This window comes from Drosophila virilis, chromosome 5, assembly GCF_030788295.1.
Source record: "Drosophila virilis strain 15010-1051.87 chromosome 5, Dvir_AGI_RSII-ME, whole genome shotgun sequence".
In the NCBI taxonomy this organism is placed as follows: Eukaryota; Metazoa; Arthropoda; class Insecta; order Diptera; family Drosophilidae; genus Drosophila; species Drosophila virilis.
The window spans coordinates 5,239,307-5,256,209 of NC_091547.1; the positions used below are offsets into that span (position 1 = coordinate 5,239,307).

The 16,903-nt window shown below is 41.4% G+C and overlaps 1 protein-coding gene across 1 annotated transcript in view; it reads right to left on the reverse strand.

The window, feature by feature from the left end:
- Window positions 1-4,036: 4,036 nt before the first annotated feature.
- LOC6626614 (dymeclin) overlaps window positions 4,037-16,903 on the reverse strand; it is a 106,822-nt gene continuing 93,955 nt past the window's right edge. The window contains exons 9-10 of the mRNA XM_002048672.4: window positions 14,347-14,799; window positions 4,037-4,205 (exon numbers count right to left, since the gene is read on the reverse strand). The gene's annotated coding sequence lies outside the window, so the exon portion shown is untranslated. The remainder of the gene's footprint in view (window positions 4,206-14,346; window positions 14,800-16,903) is intronic.

Genomic DNA, 16,903 nt, shown 5'->3' on the forward strand with positions numbered 1-16,903 from the left:
TAATTAATAATAAATAAATAAATTTATATTCGCCTAATTCTTTTTATTTAACTATTTGTATTATTATTATTATATAATTTTTGATGAATCGTTCGATTTAATTCATTTAATTTATGTTATTTTATTATTATTATTTTGATGTTCTTAGTTTGTTGTTTTCGTATGAATTTGGCTTTTATTTATATTTATTTTTGACCTCTATTCTTTTTTTTTTTAGCAGTTCGTTAAAATTGATTGCCTTCCGTTTCCATCGACATAAAATCAAATCAATTGCCCATTTCTCACAGCATTCAATATGTCAATAAATATGCTTGACCAATTCAAATTGAATTAATGTTATTTTCTTTTCATGTTTGGACTCGAGGAAAATTCTCTTGGACGTGCGCCAAGGCGGCAACAACAACAGCTGTTTATGAGGGGAATAGTGGAAGAGAAGGGGGGGGGGGGGGAGAGGAGGGAGCGCCACACTCGATCAAAAAAACTGAAACTGCGACAAGCAGCGTAACAGTGTCTGCTAAAAGTTGTTGCCCCACCGCCTCACTTCTCTAGAGAAACAGTTTAGCATATGCCTTATAGGGCAGAGGGCATACGCGCGAACGACTGCGCTTAACTGTCCACTTCCTGAGCCCGCATGACGGAAGCCGCTGAAGTGGGGCGGGCGGGACTAATGGGGGCAGCGGGGCACATGTGCGGACAGAGACGGCGCGACGCGTCGCCAACATTTTGAGAGGCGGGCGGGGCAACTTGAACGATAAGCGACAACAAACAACAACCAGAAGAAGGCGGCGCACATTTGAATTTCAATTAGAATTTTAATAATCGAAGCATAGTGTGTGTGTGCGTGTGTGTATACATTACGCTTCCGTTAAAATTTTTTTATTTATTTGAAGCGCTTTTTGTGGGCATTTATCAAAATGTTTGCGACCCGCTGATGGATATGCCGCATGTGTCCAAAGATGTGGCAGCTGGACGCCGCGAAATTGGCAGCATAAATACAATTAGGCAGCGGCACTTCGAGGGGTCAGAGGGACACAGAGAGGGTAGAGAAGGTAGAGAAGAGGTAGTGGGCGTGAGTTAGCTGACACAAAATTAGCACAAGGACAGAGGAATTCCTGCGGCACGTTCTGCTGTCATGTGTGGCAAATCCCGCAAGGATTATGCAAGCAGGGCCAAAAAAAAAAATGTATATATATATATATTATGTGTGCCAGGAGGCAGGACAACAGCAACAGCAACGACAACGACATGTTGCTAATTTTTTTTTCCATTCTAATATTATAAAAAAAAGCACATGTGTGTGTGTGTGTGTAAATTTAGCGACAAGGCTGCTGACAACAAAAACAACAACAAACAGACAGAGCAAAAATCCCAAAAGGCAAACAATTCAACAAAAGAGTGAGTGTGGGAAGGGTATAAAAGAGAGGTGGGGCAGGCGACAGGCAGCTGGACAATTTCATTTGGCAAGGTAGCAGCCGAAGAGGGGCTGGCTGCCTGGTCGGGGGGGCGGGGTCTGCTTGGGGGGTCGTCTGTGCAGCGAATTGGACTTGTAACTGTCAAGGGGTCTGCTACGTGGCGGATGGGGTGGAAAGTGGGGGCTTGGGTGTGTGTGTGTGTATGTGTGTGTGTAATCGGCGCACATAGCGAAAGAGTCGCATATTCAACAGGAAAATCCCTTAATTGGAATAAATTAACTGTTATTGCTACGGCATGCCAAGCCGACAACAGGCACACACACGCACACACACACACACACACACAATCCCGCGACGCGCATTATATAGACATATAAATATAAATGTATCTACACATATATGTATATGCAGCTGCAGCCACAGATACAGATTGTGCACATGTATTTGCTTGCTGTATGCGTGTGTGTGTGTGTGTGTGTGTGTGTGTGCCTGTTGTGTGTGTAACAGTCGCTATCATATCCCACTGGAGCACTGTTTATTCTATATAGCACGCAGAACACATATATATATAAACACACACATATGTAAATATATATACACACATATATATATATACACATGCATTCGCATGTATTTGTGTGTCCGTTAAGTTTTGCGCGCCTCACAACACGAAATTAAATAATATGATAAAAGCGAAATTTATGACACATGCGAGAGCCGCACGAATCTCTGAATATGAAACTGAGTAAAAAATACACCCAGAAAAAAATGATTTAAAAAAGAATTACAAATTGCAAAAGAATCAAATAAAGAACTCAAATATACTGTAAAAAATATATAACAGCAATAACATAAGGATATCTTTGGCACACCGAAGTCTTGATACCCTAGTAGATATTTGGCTTACGACTTTGCAGCTCTTAAGTTCTGAGTTCGAAGAAAATATCTTTTGGCATAGAAAAACCTATGCCTATGACCTATGCAAAGTTTCAAAAATAATATCCTTAAAACTGAGAGATAAGTTCGAATAGATACAGAGAACAGACTGGCAAAAGGACATGGCTATATCGACTCGTCTGTTGATGCTTGTCTAGAATAAGCTTTATAGGATCTCAGAGCTCTCCCTCTTTGCGTTGCTAAGTACAAGGATGCATGTAATTTTTACGACCAATTAAGATCCACAGTTTCTTAAACTTGATTATGGTTGGTTTAATGAAGTATTTTCTCAATTTTTGCAAATGTTAAAAGACACAAATGCAAGACAACTTTGTCTCGCCTTATTTCCGACATGTCAGCAATTTGAGCACACCCCATATGCTGCACATACAGGGTATACCCGCTGCATGCACTGCGCTGCCTGTGGCTATCTGTGGCAAGCGGCAGTTCAAAGTTTATGCAACGCAATTTGCAGCTCGCTGGCCTAATGAACAACCCGAATATCCTGTTTGGCCAGCAACTGGAGCAAAATGTGAGAAAAAGGGTTTTGTTCTTTTTTTTTTTCTAGCAAAGTTTTCAAGGCATTTCTTGTTTGCCCGCATAGAGACAAACGCCTGAAGGTGTGGCAGCAAGAGCAAGAGCTAGCTAACATTATGCAACATAGTTTTTTCAGCACAATATATATAAATTTTTGTTTAGCTTGTTCCTAATTAGTAGAAGCCAGCTAAAAGGAAAGAAAGTATGGAAAATGAAGGCACGTAACTGTAACAAGGAACAATTTATATATCCTGTTCGCAGGCAACTTTGTTTAACAACTTTCCAGAAGCAGTTCAGTTAGTTTCTCGACATAATATTATTGCAAGCCGAACACGAGTTTCTCGAATGATTTAAAAACAATTTTTGGACATGTTGTTATGACCAAAAGATTAGACAGGCAATTATTAAGAGGGCAAGAACCTAGAAGGGAATGCGATTTCATATAGTATTATTAAATCAAGCATTGTTAATAGATTAGAGGAATAAAAAAACATCTAATGAACTACTCGTGAGTCTGACAAGTGCTGGAATATGCTTAAAAGAGTTTTTCAAAAATAGAAAAAAATGAAAAAAAAAAATTAAATGTTTTATAATCAAAATGTTGAGTGCCAAATGGTGTGCATGTGTGTGTGTGTGTGTGTGTATAAATGTTGTGTGTAGCATGCTTTGTTATCAGCAATGCGAGCTGAGCATTTTGTGTTGCGATAAGCATATGTATTTTTGGTATTACTCGACCATATAAGTGGGTAGACATATGTATGCATGAGCATGTATGTATGTGTGCAGTGAGTAGTGCCTCCATATGGAATACAGTACGTGTTCTTTTACGATGGCCATGTGGCATATGCGTAATGCCAAAAGGAGGCAACATTCAAAGGCATTGACAATCTAAATGAAGACATAGCCACAAACATACAAACATATATGGATATAGATGGTTGATGAAAGCCGAAAGAAAAAAATTGTATAAAAAGAAAATGAATTAAAGATAAAAAAAAAAAACTCACCCGTTGTCAGTGGAAGACAATGAAATTCCAATTTGCGTGCCACAATTTGTTGGGGCTTCGGTCTGTCCCGTTGATTTGTTTGCCTTGAAACATTTCAATTAAGCGACGCGTAGCGCTTAATTGTTATATGAGATATGAGCGGAGTGTGCGGTTACTTATAGAAGATATAGTAATAGGCTTTTCTTACTCTCAACACTTTTTTTTTTTGTTTGTTATTTTTGTTTGTGGGGCGGCAACGTCAACGAGTTGTTTTCATTTAGCCCGATTGAGGGCAATTATGTGTCCAATGATAACGCGCGTGGCATGGCCATAGCTGTTAAATGAATAGAGCACAGAATTTTCGTACTTAAACACTTGATAAAGCATATAAATTGTTGTGTATATGTATATAATGTTTATCAGCACAACCAGCACACCCAACGCACACACACACACACACACACACACAAACAAACGCACACATCCTTAAGCAGCCGCTGCCGCTGCCGCTCTGCACGCCAACGCTGACGCACAACAACTGAGCACAGAACGCAGAAAAGAAAGAACAGAAAAAAAAGCACAGTTGAAAAACGCAGTCGAAATTGAATTCAATTTTGAAACGCGCGAAACGCAAACGAAACGAAATGAACTGAAACGCAAACAAATTGATTTTGACGCGCCGCATTCTGTATACCCTGCCGCCTAAATTATTTACGTGCGCATTGCGCTTCTGGGCGCAGTCGTGCAGCGGATAGATTGTTAGTGTATTATAGCAGAGAGCGGGCGCACGTTCCATTGCCATGCTGTGCCTGCGCTCAGCTTATCAGTGTGCTGTGCTGTCGACGTCAGCGGAGACCGCGACTGCGGCAGCGACCACGACATCGCCGATCGCTTGTGGCGTTGCGCGTGGGAAAGAGACGGCACTGCCAGGCAACCAACACATTTTATCACAAATATATATTTTATCGCGCATTAGAAAACATGTATTTTGTTGCGCTTGTTTTTGTTGCTATGCGTGTGTGTGTGTGTGTGTCTTTTTAACACAAAAACATTTGTAGTTAAAGGAGAAAAAAAAAAGAAATTGAAACAAGAGGCGAATGCCAAAGGCAGCGTAACATTTGCAAAACACATGTCAACGGCATGTTTCCGTTGACGCTAGCCCTGGGACTTGCCCAGCGCACAGCGAGTGGGAGCGAGAAAGGTAGCGCTAGAGAGAGCAAAGAGTCCTTTGCTTGCGTAAGAGCGGCACAATGCGATTGGCCGCCAGCTGCTGACGGTGTTTCGGTTGCAGTCAAATTAGCTATGAACATTTTGCCAAGTCCGCAGAAAAATCATAAAAGAATACCCCTACTCTTTGGAAAATCAAGAGAAAGCCAAGTCACATATTGTACTAAATAAGCATATGCAAATCTGTGACGTATGAATTCTGATGTCAAGCAGATCCCACACACACACACACACAGGGGCATTCGCACCCGTATCCTACATCTGAAATACAATGTATGTATGTATGTATTTTAAAAAGGCACAGACAAGATAAATACACACACAAGCACACACACGTAAATACACACATAGAGAGATAGCCCATCACCATATGCAAACTATTGGAATATTTTTCTCTTTGAGCCGTTATTGTTGTTGTTGCTTTAAACGCGCCAGCGTCATCAAGTTTTATGAGCAATTACAACATCTGTTGAATATCGCAAAAGAGACGCACACACACACACACACGCAGACGCACACCCTCCCTTCACACCACTTTTCAGAGGAGTGTGGACGACACAAAAATGAGAGCATCTCCATAGAAATCGCAAATTTCTGTCTTTCGTCTTGGGTCTTTTTCTTTTTGGTTTTCTTTTTTTTTTTTGTTCAAGGCAACACAAAGCGCCAAACAGATAAAATAGAAGACACGAGCAGGGGGAGGGGGGGGGGGGGGGGCAGCGAGGTACAATAGGAAATGCTCAAGACTAAGGGCAGTCGAACAGCGGCAACAACAACAACAACAACAAGAAGAAGAGCAACAACAGCAACGTGAAGAACAGCAATAACAATGGGCACTTGGCATTGAACTTAGGCGCAGTTCTTTTGTGTGCCCGCTCCCATTTTCCCCTCCTCTCTTTATCTATCTCTTACACACACATTCTCTGGAGCTATCCCTGATTTCTGATTGAGCTATTGAATTAACATTTGCAATGATTTACCAAACAACATTTGATAATGATGCTCAAAAGAAGGGCACAAGAAAAGGAAAACACACACACAGAGAGAGGCAGACTCACAGGAATGTGGGCGTGACATAGTATCATGGGGGCGGCAGACAGAAGCAGCGTGTCGAATTCAAGCGTATATTCAATGCAATAATATCAATTTCCCTAGAAATGTCTTGAATTTAACTTGGCTTTCTTTCTTTAAAGGTATTTGCACAATTTTCGCTTCGTTCACAGTTATCTTTTGTTTAGCCAATTCAATTTGTAAAAGATACATCTATTTACATGCATTGTGAAATGTTTTCCATTCTGTTTATGAAATTTAAGGAATTTATAGGGTGTAGCTCCTATCTAAATCAAAACAAGCTTTAACAATGATTAATATTGTTTAAATATTAACGAAAATATTTATAAATTATTAGAAATATTCTAACTTTGACAAACAAAATTTTGAAGATCTAGTAAGCTTACACGAATATTTCATTTATATTTATTGCATTGCATATAAATATTTTAGAAAATACATTTTCAATATTTATATAATGCAAAAAAAGCTGACTAAAATATATTATTATTTTATGGACATATAATTGGAGCGACATTTTTTTCCATTTCTATTTTAAAAATATGTTTGAGCTTAGAGTTCAATTAAAGTATGTTCTAAGTGCAGGATAGTCAGGATAGTTACGACAGGCTTCACTGTAGCTAAGTCCTGGCTGGTAAGGGAAATATTTTACTGCTCTAATGAAATTTAAATTTAAATTCCTAACCCTGCAAAGGTCTGAGATCCCGGCCAACACCTGGTCGCAGGGCAGTTGACGCATATTTTAGTGCCCCTTTTTTATAATATTTTTTATATTTTTAATGCCAGTTCACAATCAATCACAAATAAAAATAGAAATACCAAATGCGAAATACGAAATTCGAAATGCGCGTATAAAATGAGGGCGAAAATCTGTCAAAAAGTGGTAAATGAAACTCTTCAGATGTCACTGAGCCAGAAAATTATGCGATAATTAATTTCTCGAGCGGAGCAGAGAGCTGGAGAATCGAGAGAGGGAGAGAGAGAGAGGGAGAGCGGGCAGCGAGTCGTAAATTCTCATTCGAGTGCATTGTTTGTGCGAGTCCTTCGAAGTCCTTGCTAAAACCCTGGTCTGCTGCTTCCGCAATTATGATTGTCCTTCGTCACTCGCCGGGCAATTCCTTGCCTTTCTTTTCATTTTTTTTACCCCATTTTTTGGGCTCATTTGGCTGGGCATTTGAGCATATTATATTTTTATTTTTTTTTTTTTGTGGTCTTGTCTTTGGCTGGCCTTAATTAAAAGCTGTACAAATTGCTGCAGCAAATGTGCGGGCAGCGCGGGGGGTAGTTGTCGTCAGGGGTGTGGCACAACCCCTGGCTAAAAAGCTAAAGGCTCTTTATTTTTATATGGGCATACGCCTAAAACAAAGCGCACACAGATTTCAATTGTTTGTCGCCCATTGTTGAGCATTTCGAGTATCTGGAAGCTGGCGACGCGAACAAGTTCCATTGTCCTTCAAAAGCGCATTGAATGCACACGCAGAAAGCCAAAGGCAAAGCCAGGCCAAGTGCTCAAACCCACAGCTGAAGCACATGTGCTCTCAGCCTGCGAGGTAAGTCGTCCTCCGTCCCTCTCTCTCTCTCTACCGCTCTCACCCACTCTCAAGCTCGCTCTCCATCTCAGTCGCAGCCGCTTGGCTAATTTGCAGCTTGGGGCACGTTGGGCGCCCACTTCAACTGACAGCAGCTACTTTAACTTAAGCTGCAGACTTAAGATGAGGCAAGCTCCATGAAGGGGTGAGGGGTAGGGGCTGGGCGTTGCAATGAGCATCAGTTGCTGCAGCTTCAGGTGGCACGCACCTGGGCGGGCTGCCACTTTGTCGCGCACTTTACCGAAAAACTTCCGTTAATTAACGTTAATTTACTTGAAGCTCAACTTCCGTTTGCCCTGGCCCCGCCATTCCTCCCTTCCGCCCAGCCTCCTGGCCGCACAGCCGGAAATGTTTCCGCTTGAAGGTGCAACCGAGAAGAAGCCAGCATTAATAAAACCGACAAAAATTGAATGAATGGCAGCGCATCCCAAAACTTTTGCTCACTGGACACAAATGCAATGCCAGAATTCGTTAACTAGTTAGCCCGCGTTGCCAGAATTGTGGCTGGAGTGTGGCACAGCGTTGCCACACAGTCGCCAACTGCATTGTTGCCACACACAATGGCCGTGCAACGTGTACGTGCAGCATTACGCTATTTGCCATTCATACGAGGCGACGCCATTTTGATTTTCCCTCATATTTTTTACCTTTTATTTTTATTTTATTTCTTTAGCTTTTGTCGCATTTTGTGCTGATTTTTGAAGAACTTTTAGCGTTGACTTTTTCGCCAAGTGCTGGTAAATTTTGTAGATAGATAGAGAGAGAGAGAGAGAGAGAGACTGCTACAATGTATATAGAGCAAACAAGGATAGACACCGAATGTGAGATGCTCTAACGAAATTAGGCAATGACTTTGCGTGTGCATAAGACATATAAAAGAGACAAGAAATTAACGCGAATGGCAGGCTTTACTGTACTGTCTGCCATACATTTCCAAGGCAGCTTAATACAAGCTCATTTTGATATTTCCTGGATTGGGTTTTTTGCATCTCTTGACAAATTGACATAAATATATACCAAAATATCTGATTAGAAAGAGAAATTTGATTGATATGGAGACTTAAGGCTTACAAATATTGTTAGAATTCCGCACCAAGCATGCTTAAAGGCCAACACTTTCCGCATAGCTCATATACCCCATTGGTAAGGGTATCAAAAATGCTGTCAAGTCATGTGCAGCTTGTGCGCTTTAAGCTGCATTCAATGCCGGAGATTAAAAAATTACCCAATGTTGACAAAAGGCAATGGAAGCCATGCACTGGCTGTTGCAGTGTGTGCGAGGGTGTGCGTGAAAGGGTGTGTGTGTGTGTGTGTGTGTGTGAATGGGTGTGTGTTCGTTTTTATGTTTGTTTTGCTGCTGATGCCGCTGCTGCTGATCCTGTTCAATATGCGCAGCGTGTTGCTGATGGAAATATGATTAAAGTCAAGGCGAAAACAAGTAGCAACAGCAGCAGCAGGAACAAATCCAGCGAGGACGAGAGCCAGGACGAGGAAAGGACGTGCCGCTGCTGCTGCTGACCGAAGGAGCGCGACGGGCAGTGCAAGAATTATGCAAAGGCACGTGAAAAGTTGTTTGATGTTTGTGCAGAGAGCGAGAAATCAACTGGAAAAAATAACAAAAAGCAAAGAGTAGGACTCCTCGCGGCAAGCCGAAGCTGAAATACGCTTTAAAAATACATGGCTCAGATCTTATTATATGTGCATTGGGAGATAAGTTAGAAGATTAAGAGAGACTTGCAGTAAAATATGGCCAACAGCAGATTTAATGTGAATGAGATGATAATTTAGAAGAACTAGCTATATTTATTTGGATTAACTAGAGAAATAGACACAATTCTTATTAATATTTCTGTATTATTCAATATTTATTGATATTTTCTTCTCTTTTTCTGTGTGTTACACATTCGATGACATAGCTTAAATACCCATACACATGTGCATAGAGAAGTCAAGGCAGCTGCGCCGCAAAAGCAAGCAGCACACAATTCGTGCACGTAAGCTGCAAATGTGTGTTGGAAAACGTATTAAAATGCAGCGGAAGTGCAGCTAGAGACAGCTGTTATATGTTATAAAATATATATAAAAAAAATAAGATTTATATATATATTTATTTCTGATTACAAAATGTTCATTCAGAAGTTATGAAAATTCATAATATGCCAATATGAAGAGGATCCCACACCCTCTCTCTCTCTCTCTCTCTGCCACTCCCCCTCACTCCACCCCTCGCTCTCTCTCGCTCACACACATGCGTTGGCCTGGCGTGCAACTTTGTGGTCTTTTAAAAGATTGTTTGCATTATTTGTGGCTGCTGTTGTTGGTATTTGCCAGTCCCACCAATGGGCCGACAGCCCCCTACGGCCGCTCCCTCTTATGGAAAACGAAGCCAAAACATTTGCTGAGCTGTTAACAAAGTGAAACCGCATAGTTTGTTTCGCTAAAGTTTGGCGAAAACAGAAAAACAGAAAAACGATAACGGTATTTAGTTTGCATGCGCATCGGGTTTTTAGGGTTTTGTCGGTTTTTTGGGTTTCAGTTGGGTTTTTGCGGGCGCTTTTACGGCTATTCTTGTTGTTTCTCTTCTTGTTGTTGTCGCTCGAGAGGATTAGCAAACAGCAACAGGAGCAGCAGCCCAGTGGAGCACAGTCCTGCGATTATGCGTATGCCTGTTAAGCCCGCAGCTTAGAAAAGTTTGCCATATTTTTGAAGGGTTTATCAAAAATAAATACACAAAAAAGCACAAGAAAATAATAATAATAATAACATGAGGGAACACATATACACAGTTGCTTGAATGTCTGCAAGCCCTTAAGAAATTTAAACTCTATTTTATAAAATTGAAATTCATACGCTTTAAACGAGTTAAGTTGAGTGGAGCCGAGTTTGAAATGTGGCCAAATCAAGTTTCTTTTGAATATTAATAAAAATGGCTTGTTATAAATATTTTAGCATACAGCTCGAAAGTTGATATTAAGCTATTGATATGCTGCTTCAGTTACAAGTATTCTATATTCTAGCTAAGTAGTTTTAGCTGTAAACACTGTGAGTTCAGCTTTTTGCTGTTGTTCAACCCTGCACTATATTTTTTAGTTAAGCTATGTACATAAGTTTTTAATTAATTTTTAAGTATCTACCAAACATTGTTCTAACGGCAGCATCTAACGGTATCTCATCATTTTCAGTGTTTTAACACGGTGTTATATATAATTTAGTGCTGTAAAATTAGAAAAATTAATTGATGCTAAGTTATAGGGAGTGTTTAACGATAGCTTTTATTTTTCAATGTTTTTAAAAAGTGTTATTTTAAGTTTAGTATTGTAAAATGCGAAATGCCAATATAAAGACCGTCTATCGACAGCATTGTCGCTTACAGTGTTGTAAAAAGGTGTTAAGTTTAACGCTTTAAAAAGAAGCTATGTTAAAAAGAGCGTCAATTGTGCATAACGAAGTTTTATAAACTAAAGAGTTATATTAAAGATTTCTAATAGCTCAAGGGAGCTTAGCTTATATTAAATTCTTTTGAAATGCAACTGGCACTAAACAAAGTCAAGCAAAAATGTTACTTTAACAAATAATTTGCTATGAAAACTATGTTTTCGTTTCAATGGGATTAAAGCTGACCACATTCGAAATAAAACACAGGTAAAATGGCTCACTTTGAATTGATGTTTATGAATTTGTGCCAAATAGATCGATAAACTGTTAAAGTGATTTTATATATATATATTTCTGCCCCGACATAAATCACAAATTAGATTCTTTTTATGACTTTTTGCTATTATTTCCAATTGAATTTAAGAGCGCAAGTCCAATCAGAATTGGGCTTAAGAACTGGGCGCAATTTATGTGCGGTGCATGCAACAATTACAGTTAGTCACAGCCACGTTAACTGTGACTGGACAAAACACGCACACACTCAGCCACACACACACACACACACGCACACGCACAACAAGAAGTCAATTTAGTTGATGCGTGAAGCGAATTATGTTTAGTTCACGCATTTGCAGTGTTTATTTGCTGTTGTTGCTGTTGTTGTTAGTTACTTTGCAGTTGTTGTTGTTGTTGTTGTTGCTGTTGCTTGGTGTTTTTGGCGGCTGTTGTAACGAGCTGCTAAATCGATTGTGACTAATTTGCGGCAGTCACGAGGCAGGCAGCGATTTAGAAAATAGCAACGACTTGCCACGGACAAGGATCGAAAACGAGTACAAGAACAAGGACTCGACTTGACAGCAGGACTAATGTAGCGAGCGGGCATAGGACGGCAGCAATGAAACGCGACACATTCCACATTATTAAAATATTAAAGACAATTCAATTGGAAAATTGGCAGGCGGATAGGCAGACAGATAGAGTGAGAGAGAGAGAGAGAGAGAGAGAGCTGCTGTCAATGCACATATAAAGTAATTGAAATAAATGAGAACATTTATATACATATATATATATATATACTAAATATATATGCACATATCTATATATCTAAAGTAGTGACTAGTTAGTGAAAGGGAGAGATAGAGAGCGAAAGAGAGGGAAATAGGGCGAGCGAGTTGAGGCAACTGTTTAATAAATGATTTCCGCTGTATTCTCAAAAAGAGACCCCCCCACCACCACCCTCCCGCGTAGCGCTCTATAACAAATGCAGCGTGGGCCAGCCTCTATGCTAGCTGTAGCTATATGCTATACAGTCTATGTATCTAAGGGTTTTGTATCTGTATCTGCATGCGTCATGCGTTCAGATTAGAGTCGTTGTTCGTGCCTGCCAACAATTGGCACACATACACGCACGCAGACAGGGGCGCACACACAGAGCGCAAACTAAATCAGTGCGTGTAGTATCTTTGTATCTGTAGCTGTGCAGCAGATGTATCTGTATCTGTATCTGTAGCTGCGACAATGAGCGCACATTGTTGCCAGCCGACGAGCGCTTGTTGATTTTTGTGCGGGTGCATGTCTCTCATTTCATTATCGGAAATATGCAAAGCGACGGCAAACGCCAAATGCCTGCAAATGATAATGAGGGCTTATCACAGAACGAGAGAGAGAGAGAGAGCGAGAGAGAGAGAGAGAGAGAGAATAAGAGAGGAAGCGGAAGTGAAGCCAGAAACAGAACCCAAGCAGCGTCTGAATTAGCTCTAAATCAAAATAGGGGCAGACGACACAAAATAAAAAACCAGTAAATAAAAAAATAAAATAAATCAATCAACAAGTGGCCAACAGAGGCGCAGAAGGGCTGGCGCTGGGCGTGGCTGAGGGAGCGGAAGGGGGGGCCGGGGGCCGGGGGCCGGGGGCCTAGCTGCCAATTCGCAAGTGTCGTCTATTTGTGCGCAAATAACAAACATTGGGCGCCACGCCGGGCAACTGGCAGCTGATTGGCTTTGGGCCTTTGGCTGCAGCAGGGAGAAGCTGAAGCTGAAGAAGGCGCAGAGTGGGTGGGAGGAGAACTGGTACACAAACTGCGCTAAATAATTAATTCAATTCACAATAATGATAATCATATAGCAGCTATATAATATCAGGACATAAATGTAAATATATAGATAGAAATATATGTGAGCAGAAGTATCTAAAATCAGCCGCCAGGCACACACGCACACACTCACACACAGGCACACATACATGTAATAAAATAATCATAAATAAATAATGATGATTTAGCCCGCAAACTGGGAGTCTCGGGCTAGACTCTTGAGTACCCTTCGAATGGATTTGCTGCTGGTTGCCATGCAAATACGCTGTCTGTTAAGTGCACAGCAGCGTTTTGAGCCTGGCTAAATTGTAATGAAGCAGACAGACACGCCCACACACACATACACACACACACGCACAGAGCGTAGCACCCACATGCAAAAGATAGCAAATAAATTGCTATAGAATTTTAGCCCAAAAGTCGCATACTAAAAGCAAACAGCACGCCAGAAGGGCGGCCAAAATGTGTGTGTGTATGTGCGAGGGGGTGTGGCATGCACGGCTACGCCTGCAGCACAGTTTCAATAGCTGTAAGTGCGCGCGCGTGTGTGTGTGTGTGTTGGGGCAGAAGGGCAGACTGTCGTCATGTCAAGCAATTCAATTCAATTTGGTTTCTCACGCGTTTTGTTTGCCAGCCCACGGATACGTTCTCTGGCATAGACTGTCTTGATTTTATTTTTATTTAATTTATTGGCTTTAAAAGTTGTTGCTAGCAGACAATTTTTTATTCATTTTTTTTTTTATTTTTGGCTGTAAATAACAATTTACGATTTACAATTTTGAGCCCTGGCTGGAAAAGTTTATGCAACTCGCATACATAACAATTTGCAGGCGCATTAAAAAGTTGCCAGATTAATATTTAAACTGGCGAAAACTTGTACACATATGGCAGCACGCACACACACACACACACACACACAGACACAAAGGCATACGCACGCACACAGCAAAGTTGCAGCATAAAAGTATGCAGCATAAAATTGCACGCTAGTATGCATTACTCACACACTCGCACACACACACACACACACACACTTGGACTCGCACACTCACTGATAGTCACACGAAAAGCACTCAATTTCGTTTCATTTTCCACTCATTCCATAAATTGACACTTCTACTTACTTGCGTAGACACATCTTTTGCTGCAGTCGCTGGCAGCCGCTGAGCCGTTTTGGTTGTTCGCCGCCTGTCAACGCATTTGTAATTTCCGCCGTCTGCTTCCGTGGCCGCTGGTTAACGGCTTTAAGTGGCGACATCTATTGTCCATACGTCATCAACGTCAACTTTAAATAGCGGCCTGCCGTATAAATGCCGACGGCTGTTGCTCGCCTTCACTCTCTCTCCCACTCTCTCTCTCTCTCCCTGTCTCTTTGACCCTCTCCTTTTCTAGTTCGTATTGATTGCCTGTCGGCGGCACTCACGCATACACTCACACTCACACACTGACACGCATAAGTAACTGCTAACACAATTTGTAGTCTATGGGTTAACTGTATAACTGGATAGCCACACAGCCGATTGCCGCTTTGCCGCGGCAACCAACTTGACACGAGCGAGTTCTGCAGCCAAATGAATCTGAAATAGAAAACTGAAGTGAATTTCGCTCGAAAGATGCTGCGAACACGTACGAACGTCAGCAGCGAAACGACGAGACACGACGCGACAAGACACGAGGAAGCTGCCCAAAAGCTTCGTCAACTGGGACAAGTGGGTTGGCAAAGGGAAGCAAGCGTGCGAGAGCGCAGCACTGGAAGAGTGCACGATTGCACACGAGTGTGTTGCTTGCGCAAGATGTGGCGGGGAAATAATGGCCAAAGAGCATTGTTGATGTCGTCGTCGTCATCGCCTTTTGGAGGGGCAATGTAAACAACAAAATTGGGAGGCTGCGGCTTTTAATTAGCCACCGCTTGCATATTTCAGCAGTCAAGCGAGAGAGAGAGAGAGAGAGAGAGAGAGTGAGAGCGTGAGCAAGCTTTAAGAGAAATCGAGCTGGCAGCTGTTAAGAGAGCGAGGCTGCGTGGGTGAGCAGCAGCAGCAACAAAAGCAACAACAACAGCGCGCTCTGCTGATAAGGCTACTGACCTCTGTGCCCGTGTGCAGTGGCGTCGTGTGTGCAAGGGATTGTACATAGGGGGGGATGGGTGTTGGCTTAGCTTAGCCTGTCAGCCTGCCAACCGCCTGTCTCACACACACACAAATCAGGTTGGCAGCATCGTTTGGCATAACTAAATGCCAATTAAATGCTTTCGAGTGTTTTCTAAATACGTTGAATTTACACAAATTTCAAATTTACCGCAACTTGCGCCGCTTTTAATTAAATTAATGCATTGCCTATTGCCCACAGGCATCACATCATGCCCCTCTGCTCCGCCTCCGTGCACGCCCCCGCCCCGCACCTGCTGCTGCTATTGCCAGTGCTGCCCACTTAATTGTTGGCATTTTTCTTGTGCTGTCTGGACAAACAGCTGTGCCATCAAGCGCATAGATTACACAACAAACAAAAGCCGCTCAGAGACAAAAGGCAGAAAGGACTAGAGCAGGACTAGACCCTTGTCCGGCCGACGGCAGCCAGCCGAGCTGCGAAATCCGAGCAGCTTTAATTTGGCCACGTCAAACGCTGAATGAAGGCAAATTTGTTCTCACAGCAACAACAACGAAAGCCAAGAAAATAGTCCAAAGATCTGCTGCCTACATTTAGGCGCACATATTAATCAAAAAAAAAAACATATATATGTAAGAAAAGGCAACTCAGTCTTGACTTTTGGACCTCGTTTGGCTTTCGGAAGCAACTACTAATTGCCAAATGGCTTCTTGGGCCCAATGTGTTGCTAATATGCCTTTGCTCAAGAGGTTTCTGATTTCAAGATGGCGAAATTGTGGCGAAAGTGATTTAAATAGCGCTCTTCAAATTGGGTTGAATCTGTATTTGTTGGGGCTCAACTAAAACAGCTACTTGTGGCGAAAGTAATTTTGAGAACGCTGATAGTTCTCTTCAAAAGAGGTTGGGCATGTCTTTATTAAGGTTTTTATTAAGCTACTAGTGACATTTTAATTGTATTCTGTCTAAGCTGATTCTGTAATATGTCTTAAAATAGTTCATGTTTAATTGGCGAAATTGTAGCAAACGAGATTTTACCACAAGCTAACTTATTTTTTAAGACTTTAGCTAATTAGTGTTTATATTAAAATCAACAAAAGTCATTTACCAAATAAATAATTAAAAAAGAACAATCTCCTGTCAAAGGCTATGACAAATTCGCGATATCAAGGCGTTAACGAATACAGGAATCAGGTAAAAGTGTGTTAAGAGTATATAAAACCTTGCCCGTAGAAACAAGAACAATTCAAACGTATAATTTCATCAATTACGAAGTACAAAAAAAAAAAGGAATATAACTTTTGTTGTTATTTCTACCTTGGCCCAGTCTACTCGAAAATAAAAAAAGGCGAAAAAATGTAGCACAACCTCAATCTCAGTTCGACAGCGTCGCAGCATCAAGTTTCTCACAGTTTCTCAGTTTTGCAGTGCACGTAGTTTATGTTTTTCGCTCGCTTTCCCTCGCTTTCATATGCGACACACACACACACACACACTCACACACACACTCAGACACACACACACACACACAACTCACACACACACACAGATAGGAATAGAGCCCAAATGATTAATGACCGT